The sequence below is a fragment of the Lolium rigidum genome, chromosome 7 (genome assembly GCF_022539505.1).
Source record: "Lolium rigidum isolate FL_2022 chromosome 7, APGP_CSIRO_Lrig_0.1, whole genome shotgun sequence".
In the NCBI taxonomy this organism is placed as follows: Eukaryota; Viridiplantae; Streptophyta; class Magnoliopsida; order Poales; family Poaceae; genus Lolium; species Lolium rigidum.
In genome coordinates this window covers 207,628,260-207,642,620 of record NC_061514.1, presented here as the reverse complement: position 1 = coordinate 207,642,620, position 14,361 = coordinate 207,628,260, and the positions used below count along the sequence as shown (strand labels likewise).

General features: G+C 46.0%; 1 long non-coding RNA gene across 1 annotated transcript; it reads right to left on the bottom strand.

Annotated features, from left to right (window-relative positions):
- Positions 1 to 4,234: 4,234 nt before the first annotated feature.
- LOC124672687 lies at positions 4,235 to 4,601 on the bottom strand. The gene is made up of 3 exons (XR_006992724.1): positions 4,578 to 4,601; positions 4,349 to 4,505; positions 4,235 to 4,257 (listed from the first exon to the last, which is right to left on the bottom strand). It is a non-coding gene; the product is annotated as an uncharacterized LOC124672687 (long non-coding RNA).
- Positions 4,602 to 14,361: the final 9,760 nt, after the last annotated feature.

Genomic DNA, 14,361 nt, shown 5'->3' with positions numbered 1-14,361 from the left:
GCGTGCTTCCGTGCCTCTTCTTTGCGTTTTCCATATGTGTTCACAGTTTGGTTAGTACATTTGTGTGTGAGGGCATCTCCAACGGGTTGACGCATATCGGACGGACAAAAGTGATCGCAAGCGGCCGTTTATGTCGCCCCGCGGACATATTTTGAACGCGCGGTCGTTTGTGTCTAGGTGTGCTTCTAGCGGGGCGACCCATTTTTAATTTTTAAACATATTTGGAAAGCATAATCTACTACATAGAAACTATACAAAGTAATTATAGAAACCTAGACTACTTGGCCCAGCCCGGTTGTTGCGTCGCTCCCTCGTCTGCCGTGCGGCCGCTAGGGCTCGGTGCGCCACCGCGTCCTTTAGCGAGGCATAGACGCAGCCTCTCGTTCGCGGCGTCCTCGGCCTTCTTGAGTGTCCGGAAGGAGTCGACTAACGCCCTCCGCTCCGCCGCTTTCTCCTCCGGGGTAGGCGCACCGGGATCATCAGAAGACCATAGGATGTCGGAGTCGTTGTCCTCTGCGGCTGCGGCGGCCGCCACCCTGCGGTGTTCCATCTCGGCGTCGAACGCTGCGTGGGCCGCTCGCTCCTCCTCTGCTTCCTTCTACACGTTAGCCAGGAACTTGGCGTCCCTGACTGGGTCGAGGAGGTCGTCGGTGTTGTCATCGTCGTCAAACTCCTCGTCGGAGCTTGAGGCCGGGGGAGGTGGAGTTGGAGGTGGAGGTGGAGGCGCGGCGGCCTGGACGCGGCCGGCGCTGCTCATGGTGGCAAAGGTGGAGATTGAGCGGCAGCGGCGCTACGGTGGAGGTTGTGCGGTGGCTAGAGTTTAGTGTGGGAGGAGATGAGATGCGCGCGCCCTTGTTTATATAGGCCGGAAGCGGGCGACGGCTGCGGCACGCGTGGCGTCACCATTACTTCATGCGCAGAGGTAGGCGACAACCACGCGCCATGGAGACATCGCCATTATGCGGCCGCAGACTGCCAAAGCGACGCCTCTGCGCCAGTACTGGCGCTGCTGAGAAGACGCATCGAGCCTGGGTCGTTGCCAGGCGGGCCCGACGAAATGTCCGACAGACGCGAGCGGGCGCTTTGCGCATCCCCGCAGCGTCCAGACGCATCTGAGGCGCATATTTGATTCAAATTTGCGTCGTTGCGGATGGTCCAGTCACTATGCGTCGTCCAGCTGGAAGGTGTACCAAACGCATTTTCGGTCTCCGCGAACATAAACGGTCGTTCAGCGTCTGTTTGCATCGCTCCGTTGGAGACGTTTTTGTGTTGCGTGCACAGATAGAGGAAGTGTTGTGACCGAAACACATGGTTTTTAGACGGAAGGAGTACTGGAAATCATGATTTTTTACCTGGTTTGACCTGGAGTTACACTCATGTATTGTTTTGTAATTTTCATGAATTCTAGAAGAAGAAGCCACCCTCCAAACCTTAACATAATTATTTACGGTGGTTTTAGACCTTCGAGGTTTTAGATTATAAAAAGTTCTAGTGTTTGGAAACATGGATATTCATCCAAAATTAGGAAGATTAATATTTTATATACAAACAGGAGAATACTATATATCCTGTAATCTATCGCAGATGCAAAATATAGTCATATACTCGTATCGACAAAATATATGCTAGCGCAAGCACTCTGGAAAGGGTGGGCGCCGGCGCGCCCGTATACCGCACGGAATGGGTTGACCATGGCTTCGTTGCCATCGTGCAGAGCGACTTGCCCCTAGACTGCCACGAAGGTTGCTTCGAAGCGCTGCGTGGCGCCAGCAGCGAGCGTGCTCATCGTGATGAAGCTGAGGAAGAGGCGGCAGAACGGCTGCTCCAAGAACTCAGAGGTCGCCGACGGGTAACCATCGGTGAGCACCACTATGCATGGGTCGGCCAAGCACGCAACCGGATGGCCACGATGCGCAGATCCATGGACACCATGGCTACTCGGAGCGTCCGTGCTTCCCACGAGGCCCAGCTGGTACGCGACGGCCCTCGCAGGGCACCGAATAACACACGCTCCATACGACAGGCGAACGAAGAGGTCGGACCAACCGAAGCCGCTGATCGTGTCCTCACCGGCTGGATGGACCACCCGGTACATGCCCTCGACGAGGTTCCGTCGTCGTCGCCCGTAGGCATCACGGCGCGTGCACGGAGTAATGGACAGCTAAGTACACGGTCAGTTCATGTGCGCATAGCCGACGCCACGCATGTAATCTTTGCAGCAGCAATTATTCTACTTTATAGGTTCACATGTAAGCAGCTGTGAAAAATCCCTGTAAGCGTTTGTACGAAGCACCTGTGGCAAATCCTTTATACAACTTCCTTTCATAGTCACCTAAAATCAGTAAGAACGGTAGGATAGACCACAGCCTTCTGCAGAAACTAACACCAAAACGAACTGATGGACTCTGTCTCTCTGCTTCTCACGCTTGCAAAATACCAGCCAGCCCATCAAGTAAAGCCTCTTCGCATAGTATTTTTCTATTTTCGCACAAATCATTCAACTGAAGGTGAGAGTGTAAAACCAGATAAGAGGACATAACTACTCTGAGTTCTCTCTAAATCAAGCAAAATACCAAACCACATTAACCTACGGTTTGTTCTGCCATACCTCGCATACATACAGTGATACATTACACAAAAGGGCGTGCAGAAAATCACAAAGCCACATAAAACCATGCATCAGCTTCCACATAAAGCGATACATCGTCCTAATTACAGAACGGCAAAAGCACACCTCACGCGACTAAACACGTGTATTAAACGACACACCAACAAACCTGCCGCAGCCGACCATCAGCCCCAAAACACACCTGCATCCTCCCTTAAGTCGGCTGAATCTAACACACCTACGAACAGACCAACACCAGTGCAAAAAGCGCACCGGCAATCGTCCACAAACATGAGCACCTGGACACATCTATGACGAGACAACATCTACATACCTGTAAATACAAAACATCGAAACTCGGGAACGTCGACAACGGAGAAAAGAACAAACATCCGAAGAATGATAAAACACAGGATATACCTCCTAGTCCACACCGTCCAATCCTAGTTCGTCGTCGCCCTGCGCTAGGTTCACCAACTCCCCGGCCAGCTCTTCCATACGTCCGGATAACACACTACCATCACCTGCCTCTTTAACCTTAGAAAAAGGAAGCACATCGTCATACCGAAGGCATATAGACGAAAGTTTTTCCCTCACTTTATTCAATGACTCGGTGGCCTCGCGATCTCTTTCTCGAGCACAATGTGCCATCGTAGTCGCCAATCCAAGCAATGCGATGCAACTTAGCAAGCCGGCTACAAGCCACATTGCAAAACGATAGTTTACATCATCTACATTGTACCCTGTTTCCAACATGATTTCCTGGATTAGCGCTTTACCCGGACTTTCCCAAGCATCCGTCTCCGACCGTCGGGCCCCCCATAGGTTTTCCTAATCTTAAACCCAAAGGGATTTTCTCTAGCTGGCAAGTCATATTTAACCCAGGCTATCATCTTGTCTGAATCAGGCTTAGCCTTGTATAGCCCTTCATTATACACACTTCTTCTCAGAAGCATTTCCCAGAGGAAAACCTGAATCACCACCACCCAAATCCTCACACTGCTCAATGTCAACCGGATGCTTCTCAGATGGAGTAAAAAACTCAGCGACATGAGCTAGCAGACTAAATCAACAACAGATCCATCATATACACAAAGACCACAGTAGCTGGAGGTGGCGGAGTACGCGAGACTGTATCATCAGCGGAAGCACCAGCTGCTTCAGCGAAGCACCGGACACTCGCCCGAGTCCCGACATTTCCAGAACCTTCAGAATCAACACCAGGTAAGCACAAATCCATCAGAAACTAAACTCAAACTAATTAACTTAAGAAAAGCAAGATTGCAACAGAACCTATTTTGTGGCAGGGAGAACTTTGACCGGAATCACCCAGTTGCTTCGAGGTGCTTTTCTAGCAGCTATGAGCGAAGCTTCCAGCCCAACGAACACGTAACTACCCGGAGGATAGAACTTAAGGACCCGGAACCCAATATCTTCAGTACGAAAAGAATACCGAGACACACGGACATCAACAGCATAGCTTCTCCCCGTTAAAGAAGCTATTTCGCAGAGCACATTAGAAATCGGTGAGCAGTTCTCAGCAACCAGGACTTCAGCGAGGTTTGCCAACTAAATCCCGCGCCACATCACCAAAGAAAACCATCTCTACCGAAACCTCGTCTCCGGACGCCACCAAAGGGAGACAAAACCTATAAAACAACACCAAAAATGATACCAACTTTATCAAAAATACCATGCGAAAAGAAGCGACGAAATGGATCCGTCACAATGGACACTGACCTTGGGCTTGCACTCTTGCAAGAACACCTTTCTCTGTTACACCTATAGACAGATCCTTCCTCATACGCCTTACAATTACAATCATCACAGGACAAGAACCACCATCCTTTGTTAGGCTGGACACCATCAATCACAATCTTGCTCTGAAATCTCTTGCCTTGCGTAAATGACATGGCATCAACATCCCAACGCACATAACCGAGCAAACTCGGGATCACAAACCGCATACCGATGCAACATGCGGGTTCCTAGCAGTACATCTCCGGCACGGTGACGACCTGAATCTCGTCGGACTCATATCGCCGGCCCCTTTCCATAATAAGCTCAATTGGATAATGAGATCCTACCAGCCTGCATATGACAAACCGACAACGAAGAGTAACGAACTAAAAACCGCAAATAAAAAAATCTGATGATCTTGTATTATAGGAACACCACTCAAAAAACACAGAATAGTAACCTTCTCATGCACGCCAGTGCCACTTTAAAGAAACCAAGAGTAATTCTCGTAAGAAACGTAAAACGGACAACACAAAACGAATATGGTAACAAGTATAAAATGTAGTTTAATGCAGAAAACCCTAGCCACTAATAAACATTCTTACTAACTGCGGCTCACATCCTTCTTTCTAAGCAACCACCAAGGACTAACTTTATCACACTCTATTCACTTAATTTTTTCGACAACACATCAAACATCCTACTCTCACAATAAGCCTTACTAACTATGAAACATAATGCCACTAACATATGAATTAAACAAACTGGTAAAACACACTCTCATTTGTTCAAAATATTTGCAGCACCTAAACGATTCCGCAAATCTAACTATGACCCAACTATATATGCATTTCCTAACCTCTTTCATAGACAATAATATAACGCCCTACTACAAACAAACCATATATGGCATACCGCTAAGGAAACATAGCCTAAACTTTTCCACGACCTTATGGATTTACCAACTGCACACACATTTAACAACCCTTATTACCAATCAGATCACGATGGCTTACCAAAAAAATTGAAAGCATCAAAATGTCAATAAATATCATACCAAGCATCCACTAACAGGTAATATCAAGCAACTAATATACATAATCGAACTGCCCGTCACCAAGAAGCAATATTCCTCAAAAAAATAGAGAACCTACCTAAAAAATAGCCACAGCTCCCACAGACTCTCTAAGTGGCCCAATGTTCAATTTCTAATTTATGAAATTAATCCTCGCAACATAGATCTTATTCCTATCTCCACATATCCGATATATATACACCTCTTTTAACCGCATCTAAAAGAGCGAGCCATAAAACAGAACACACTACAGGATTTATCGGATGCGGTCTACAGGGCACATTACCCAACAGCAAAACACCGGGACACGAGATCACTTCTACGAAGCCCCTCCTCAACCTCCACCAAAAACAACAAAAAACGCAGTTGAGAAAAAAAGAAAAAAAATAAAACAACAACCAGACAACAGCGACCAACCCCCTACAATACAAAGCAAAGAACGAGATAGATCCTAGTAAATTGAAAATCAAAAGAAACCACAACATGTGAGAAAAGTAAAGATTCAATACCTAGCACGCAAAGCGACAATATCCGGGATATCCATGTTGATGCAAACCCGAGATCCATAGCTAGTAGATAGCTTGAGCACAGCTATAACAACCGCAAGGAAAACAGATTTAACACATTATTAATTCGGTATCCACAAGCTCAAACACTCTCAAAGAAACAAAAAACAGAGGCATGCGAACATACAATCTTGCTTTTTATGGGTGCACCCCATTATTAAAGCAACCACGGGCTCTCTAGAACTATCCTCTATCAAACGACCCAAATCTATGGCCTCCGCATTTCTTCCCCACAAGTGCAAGCCGTCGCAGTATCCCTGCAAGCATGGAAAATATAGTCAGCACATATAAGTAAGCAGCATGTTAACACGACAGAGACAGAGACCACAAACCGTGTATCCGTAAGGCGGAGAGTGCACTTAGAAGTAGAATGTCCCTTCACATCGATGCTCACAAGGGAAGAAACACCCGTCACTATGCCAATCACATCTACAATTACGGAAAAACAAGTCACCATAGTTGAATAATAGCTACACAAATAACATGACAAAAATGCCCCACAGATAATAGCTACGGTCGCACATAAATCACCTGCAAGATAATTCTTATCACCCACGTTTGCAAGTATGTTCTGAAACGATCTAAGCTTGTAAGCATAGCGAGGCAGGCTAAACCAGATTCCTACCTCTCCAGATAAGCATAGCAAAACCATAATCACCAGCCTGCAACCTAAATTCAGCAGAACGAAAAGTAGCATATTTATTTTCATAAAAGCACACATTAGCCGACAGGTCGTAACTCGCAGGCTCGATTTCGAGCACTTCAACTAAAACGCACAACACCTTTACCCCACGTGCATTGTATTAGGGCAGCTTAGAATGTAGCAGATGAACAATAAAAACACGAATCTGGCATGCATTATATTAGGGGTGGAAATACAGGCAGATCAGCAAACAAATCCAACTAAGCCGGTCAACAACTTCGTACAGAGAAAAACATATACAGGAACCACATCGATACAGGTGCCGCCCTACAGTACAACTCCTAACTTAATCAGCCTTTTCTCGCTTCAATGATGCCATGAGGTAGTACGATTTTACGAATCACATCTCAGGTAGTAAAACGTAGCAGCATCTCGGAGGGGAAAAATATCTTATTACAAAGAACAAAGAGCAGCACGCACATAAATCATCCAAAAAAGAAAGAGGAAAATCTCAAGAAGAAGGAAGGTACGTACCTCGGGGAAACCACGGCCGGCCGCGCCGGCCGAACGAACGAGCGAAGGGATCCCACCAAAGAACCAGCCCCTCCGGACCTAGATCGCCGAAACAATAGCGTGATTAGCACAGGAACAGGCAAGATTCGCCGGGCAAAAGAAAGAAAACGCCGGAAGAGCAAAGGAACCGCAGCGAGGCAAGATCAACCAGGCGGAGAATCGGCCGGAATCGAGACGAAATCTAGCACGCGAAGAGGGAAGAACATGGTCGGTCAAACCTCCACCCCACGCCGACGGAAGAGATAACCAGGCCCGAACGAGAACACGCGGCAACCATGCAGAAGCGGGCCAGACCCGAATGGAAGCCAATACACCGACAACGGGCCCCACGGCACCGTCCAAACGCTGAGGAAGCTGGGATTGCAACGGCCTTAACTCTTTTCTATACCTAATAATAAAGGACCTAAGGTTTCTGCCAAAATTTTCGTCCAACTTTTTATTGGACTGTTTTACCCTCCCACCAAATCACATAATACACTTAATTGCCCCAGTACCGGTTCAGTTTATAACGTTTGCGATCCGAAGAGGAACCCGTCGGTCCAGGCATCATCGAAGCGCGCGTCGGCAGGCCCTGTGCCTGGTAGGCCTTGTTCCTGAGCAGTGGGCTTTCTAGAATCAGCGAAAAAGGGATAAATTCGTTATCATGAAGTCAGTCCGGTCCAAAACCTACACAACAAGCTGGATATTTTGTGACCAGAATAATACCACCTCGCTCAATTAAGCCGAGACGAGCTGGTTTATATAGGAAAAGTTTGGTGGAGTCAGCAAGTTGCCTCCGAGAAAAACATCCCGCAAAGCTTGGTACAAGATGTGTAATTGTCAGGAAGAAAGGAAATCAGAGACCATAGCGCGCGGCTCCTCCGTGAAGCACGGGGAGGACGGACCAAGATTAGAGGCACGCTGGCGGTGGCGGGCAGAAGAGGAAGGGGCCTGAGTGGCCATGATGCGGGCGGATCGAGCGAAAGTTCATAGCTCGGTGGGGACTGCCGAGATGCGGGCGGATCGCGAGCTCGAGCAGTAGGATTCATGGCACGGGACAGTAAGGCAGAGATGGCAATTAGAGGCACGCTGGCGGCGGCGGGCAGAAGAGGAAGGGGTGCGGGCGGATCGAGCGAAAGTTCATAGCTCGGCGGGGAATGTCGAGATGCGGGCGGATAGCGAGCTCGAGCAGCAGGATTCATGGCACGGGACGGTAAGGCAGAGATGGCGGTTGAGCGGGAGCTGGAACAAAACGAGATCCCCTTTCCTGCCTATCTCTGCGTTGCAACGAAGAAGGACAGCGCCTTATCCTTTTCTCCGTAAAAAAATAACGCACAGCTTTTTATTTTGAGCATTTGTAATAACGCACAATTGGTGGCTTGTACATTAGCACCACACGACTATTTTTTTCCATTTTCCATCACACGTATGGGACCTGCTTCTTGTTCTATACACATTCCATCGCAATAGAGCAATCCCACCAAATACATGTACCTGTTAAAAAAAAAACTGAATACATGTACACGTTTGGGACCTGCTTCTTTTTCTTCCTCATTTTCTCATTTTCAGTTAAGCATTTTCCAAAAAAAAGTGGAGCACCTTTGGGGGCATCCGATAGAAAAACACAAAATTGAAAAATCACCTTCAGTACCGTGCAAAAGAAAGTATTTTAATTTTCATCGAAAAATCTAACAGGCACCCGCACGATGGAGGAACCACTTCGGAGGCAACTCGGTGCAGGATCCGTGGGAGGGCAGCACAATAAACATTGGTGGTGGGGAGCGAGGCGAGAAGTAACGGATCGGGCGAGAGCTAGCGAGGAGGTTAGACGTTCGTAGATAGAGTTCTTGGAGGGCGAGCGAGAGGGTTTTCTTCGAATGGATAGGATTTTGTTAAATAATAGTGCGTGCGAGATAGGCCACTTTAATTAACTTGATCCGTGGGAGGGCAGCACAATAAACATTGGTGGTGGGGAGCGAGGCGAGAAGTAACGGATCGGGCGAGAGCTAGCGAGGAGGTTAGACGATCGTAGATAGAGTTCTTGGAGGGCGAGCGAGAGGGTTTTCTTCGAATGGATAGGATTTTGTTAAATAATAGTGCGTGCGAGATAGGCCACTTTAATTAACTTGATCCGTGGGAGAGGCAGCACAATAAACATTGGTGGTGGGGAGCGAGGCGAGAAGTAACGGATCGGGCGAGAGCTAGCGAGGAGGTTAGACGATCGTAGATAGAGTTCTTGGAGGGCGAGCGAGAGGGTTTTCTTCGAATGGATAGAATTTTGTTAAATAATAGTGCGTGCGAGATAGGCCACTTTAATTAACCTTTTAAATAAGTGGTGGGTCATTAAATAAATAAATTTATCCCGTGGCAACGCACGGGTATGTTTCCTATAATAATAAAGGAGCTAAGGTTTCTGCCAAAATTTTCGTCCAACTTTTTTTAGGACCGTTTTGCCCTCCCACCGATTTCCATATTACTGTCGATAGCCATCGTACCGGTTCGTCTAGAAAAAAGACTCGCTCCAGGTATCTCCTCTTCCCTGCGCAACCTAATCCACACCGTCCTAGCGGGCTGCCGCCCGCTGCCCACCAGGCTCGAGCTGCGGTCCCTGCCACCCCGCCTCCCTGCCGCCCTTTGGCAGGGGTTGAAAATAGCGAGCATCCGCTGATGGAATTTCTTCCGAGAGCTTTGTCCTCTCCGCCGCATCTAAGAGGTGTCTGGGCCGCATCTCGGATGGATCTGTGAGGGCCATGACAGTTGTGGTCGGGGCATCAAAGGATGGGAGGGGCCGGGCGACATTGCCAAACCTGGGAAAAATCGGAGAGCCGGCCATGGTGCTTCGCACCCAGCTGTGCAGAGGAGGGGGCACGCCCCCCGCGCCACTCTGCGGTGGTGGCCGTCGACACGAGCAGAGGGCTGTCAATGATGATGGAGATCCAGGAGGTACGAGAAGAGAGGAGGGAGGCGCGGCGCGGCGCTGTACGGTTGTTGCTGTCGAGTCAGCGGCTGGATATAGGTGGAGGCCGGAGTTCAACGACTACAAGTGGTGCGACCTGCTACCGGCGACACAAAATCAGGTGATTTTCCAGCGGAAGGAAGCTCCTCCTCTTCTCCAGTATCCTCCAGCGATTCTCCGTGTCGAGACCAACTGTAATTCCTGATTTCTATTTCTTCTCTGTAAGCTGGACCTTCTCTCTGTGCTTAGGAATGGTAACGTCAGTCAAATATAGGCAGGATCCTCCAATGATTCGGCGTGTCCAGCCCCACTAATTAATTCCTGACTGCTATTTCCACTCTGTAAGCTAGATCTTCTCTCTGTGCTTAGGAATGCTAATGTCGGTCTTCAGATAGGCCCGAGCGAAATTAAATAGTGGAGATCACCTCCTACCATCATATTCCTGTCAGATCAAAGCAAGCACGCACTAGGTATCTACTTGTATGGTTCTTTGAACATGAAACTTTGGAGCAACCACGGTTAGAAGATAATGTCAGATTTAGCTGAGGTATATACATTACTGCATATGCATGGTGACATTCAGTCATTTCATATTAACATGATACAGTTACAACGAAAGGAGCTCTAAACTTTCATCAATTTTAGTCATTATGTGATGTGAAGACTAAGGAACTGTTATTCAGCACCATGGAAATCCATCTCTTAAATATTTATCTCTACAATTATGAGGCGTTTATTGGAACATCATCTTCTATTGCCAAAAGGCTAGATGTTGAATACCTGCATTGAACATGATCAAAAACCACAGGAAATTGCTTGGGTTGCATCGGCAAGATTATTAAGAGATTTGGCTCTCGACTATGTATTCTGAATGTGTTGGCGACTTGGCATGCCCTGCCGTGTTATTCCCCTCCTGTTTTATGTTCAGTTAATTTGGTTTGCTTGTTACAAAAATGATAGCAGTATTTACTCATCCTGTGATTTGTTTTTGGAAGGAAAACACCATTTTGGAAACAGAAAATAGAGCGAAGCGATAGATGCTTGCCACGCAGGTGGGGGCGAGGTGAAAATATAGCAAAGCCACATCAAGACACCAAAATATATGAAAAAAAATATAGCGATGTCCATTTTCCTTCCGATGCAACGCACGGGCACTTCTGCTAGTTAAAGAATATGGAGGGAATACTAATTATACTAGATAATTTCCCGCGCGTTGCTGCGGAAATATGTGGCAATCTGTACAGTTTGTCTAAAATATGAAACTTGTGGAAAATAATTAGTGATTGCATGATCACTAAATCGGATATCAATAATTGAACTTCACAATTACCATGGAGAAGATATATAAAGAACATTTGTCAAACCTTACAGAAATGAATACTTGTTGCAGGACTGCTGCTATATACAGGACTGAGTAGTAGAGTATGTTAAATACTGTATAAGATACTAAGAAGAGGTAAATTGTCCAAGACACCAGCACTTGTTGCAAGCACAAAAATAAATACCATGTTTGAACTTAATTATTACAAATGCACATGAAAGCAAACTTTGTTGTGGTTGCAGCGAGAATTCTCTTGTGGTATATACATCTGCAGTATTGCCAAAACCAAGGATGATTTGATAGTAGCCAAAGCCAGGGGTGATGTATATTACCAAATCAACCCCGGTATCCTCATTGGTTTAATCAGGCCATGAGTCCAACACCACAAAGCCGAACGAACTGATAAGAAAACGTACAATCACCCGCACGGCTGCACAGTTACATGCTTTTTCGAGACCATGTGCATAGCTTGCAACTAAAGAGGTAAGATCATGCTCATGCAGGTAATTGCGAGCCTGAGGCGTAAATGCGCACGGACACGAATTTCTTGCAGTCACCTTGGACAATCTCAAGTAGAAATACATACCCAAAAGTATACACAATAGTTTGGCTTCTAGTGAGGACACCATATATACATTTACTGACCCTCATCATTTAACACGCTGGAAGCCAGTGGAAAAGATAAACACACAAATAAGAACAGGCCATAACACGGACCATCCAGCGAGGAAAAACCTTGTATGATGGTCAGTAACACCAGAATAATGAAGTATTCGTCTTGTTGCTAAAGAGCAAGGGCTAAGAGTGGATCCGGGAGCCCCGAAGGGCATGGATATTACTACTGAATTGTAAAAGTAGAAAAAATAGATATTACTACTGAATTGTAAAAAAACAGGTTTATCACATACCTGAAGGGCATGGATGTTTGGCAATATATTTATCCGATAGTATACAGGTCCTCGGTGTGTACCCAATATTTGTTAGCAAGCATATACTACAACCACCGTAGTTATCAGATGCAAATTCCTTCCTTTTGTACCTGGAGAAGAACAACAAATACCAATCATATGATTAATTTTATAACCCAGCTATTAGATCAAATGCTCAATCCCATTGCAGTATTAGATCAAACGAATCCATGTCATTCACAGTTGAAAATACTGCCATGGAATAGCATACCCTCAAAATGGACTGAAATATGCCATATGCTCTGATTCTATGAAAGTAACCAAAAACACAAATAAAATTGCTAGCAAATTTACATGAGAGAGAGAGCTGCGGGAAAATACAAATAAAATTGGTAGTAATCTAACATGAGAGAGAGAATGAGAAATACGGGATCTGGGCGTAGCACATGGATGCAAAGTTGGAGAGACATCTGCTAGCAAATTAACATGAGAGAGAGAGAGCTGCGGGAAAATACAAATAAAATTGGTAGTAAACTAACATGAGAGAGAATGAGAAATTCGGGATCTGGGCGTAGCACATGGATGCAAATTTGGAGAAACATCTTTCTTCAGGTTTGGGTGATCTGATGGTGTTACAGTCATGGCGCACGCAACAGCCGATTGATGCAGGTACTGCTAGATCGGATCTTGTCTCAGGCGGTCGGCATGAACACGGAAAAATCTTGTAGATGGCTCGGATGCTGGTGCGGTGGTGAAATTCTTGAAGCAGCCGTCGCCATTGATATTACGAACATGAAGACAAAGGGCGTAAAGGGGAACTGTGACACTGAGGATTATTTCAGGCAACGTTCGCTGGGGATTTATGGACACGGGGAGATGAAGGGAACAATCAGAGAATAGCCTCTCTATACGAAGAAGCAGGAATTAATGAATCCGTCAATAATTTTCGATTGGTTTCCTGTGAAACCAGAGAAGATGGAAAGGGAGAGTAATAAACGGAAGAGACGAAAACTATTGTGAACCTGGACCGGCGTGGAACAGAAACGCACAGACTTAGTGGGTTATTCTTAGGTGGCAGATTTGATTACATGGCACCCTAGGATTGCTCAATGAGACTTGGTGAGGTGGATACCTTGCATGTCGCAGAAATCAACTTAGTGGGTTGCTCCTATTTAGATATTATAGATGCAAACATGGACCTACATATTTTTGTTGGTGTACTATTCCAAGAGATATAATATTATTTCACGAGTATTATATCCTACAACATAAAGTGGTGTGCAATGGTACGATTGTCAGCGGAAACTGAATGCCATATTAGATCGACATACTGCGTGCTAGCTAAATTCATCTTGAGCGGCCGCATGTAAAACTATATATATTTTTTTCCTTTTCATGAAGCGGCCGGTCAATGTATTGATTTCTCAGCCCAAAAACTCCACTGAAGAGCTGTAGTTTTTTTTTTGAGGGAAATGAAGAGCTGTAGTTTGCCAAGAGTGCAGCAAACAAAGAGCTGATTAACATGTCACCATCTATCAGAAAATCAGCCATTTCTTCCTGGAGTGGAGGTAGACGATAGGGCGCACTAGAATATTACTGCCGCCCAATACATATGCATATGCCGCGTTGTTTCTGCATCTCTATGGCCACACGTCAAGGCTCCCCAGACAAGGAACTGTCGTTTCTGCATCCTGGAGTGATGAAACTTGTTTCCGCTTGAAACTTATTAAGTAGGTATTTCTCTCTATTTTGTCCTGTTATTCTAAATTTCAAGACTTTCTCTTGCGCAGGTGTTATAATTAGTGCAGCCATGTACTACCTTTGTCCATCAAACGATATCAAAAGTTTGTCTAAATTTAGATGCATCAAGTTTCGCTATTTAGTGATCTAAATTTTGATAAAACTTGGACATCCTTTTTTGGACGGAGGAGGTACTATATTCAGAAAAAGTGCAGTTTTGAAGGAGAAAAATAATGTAGGTACGAGTATTAC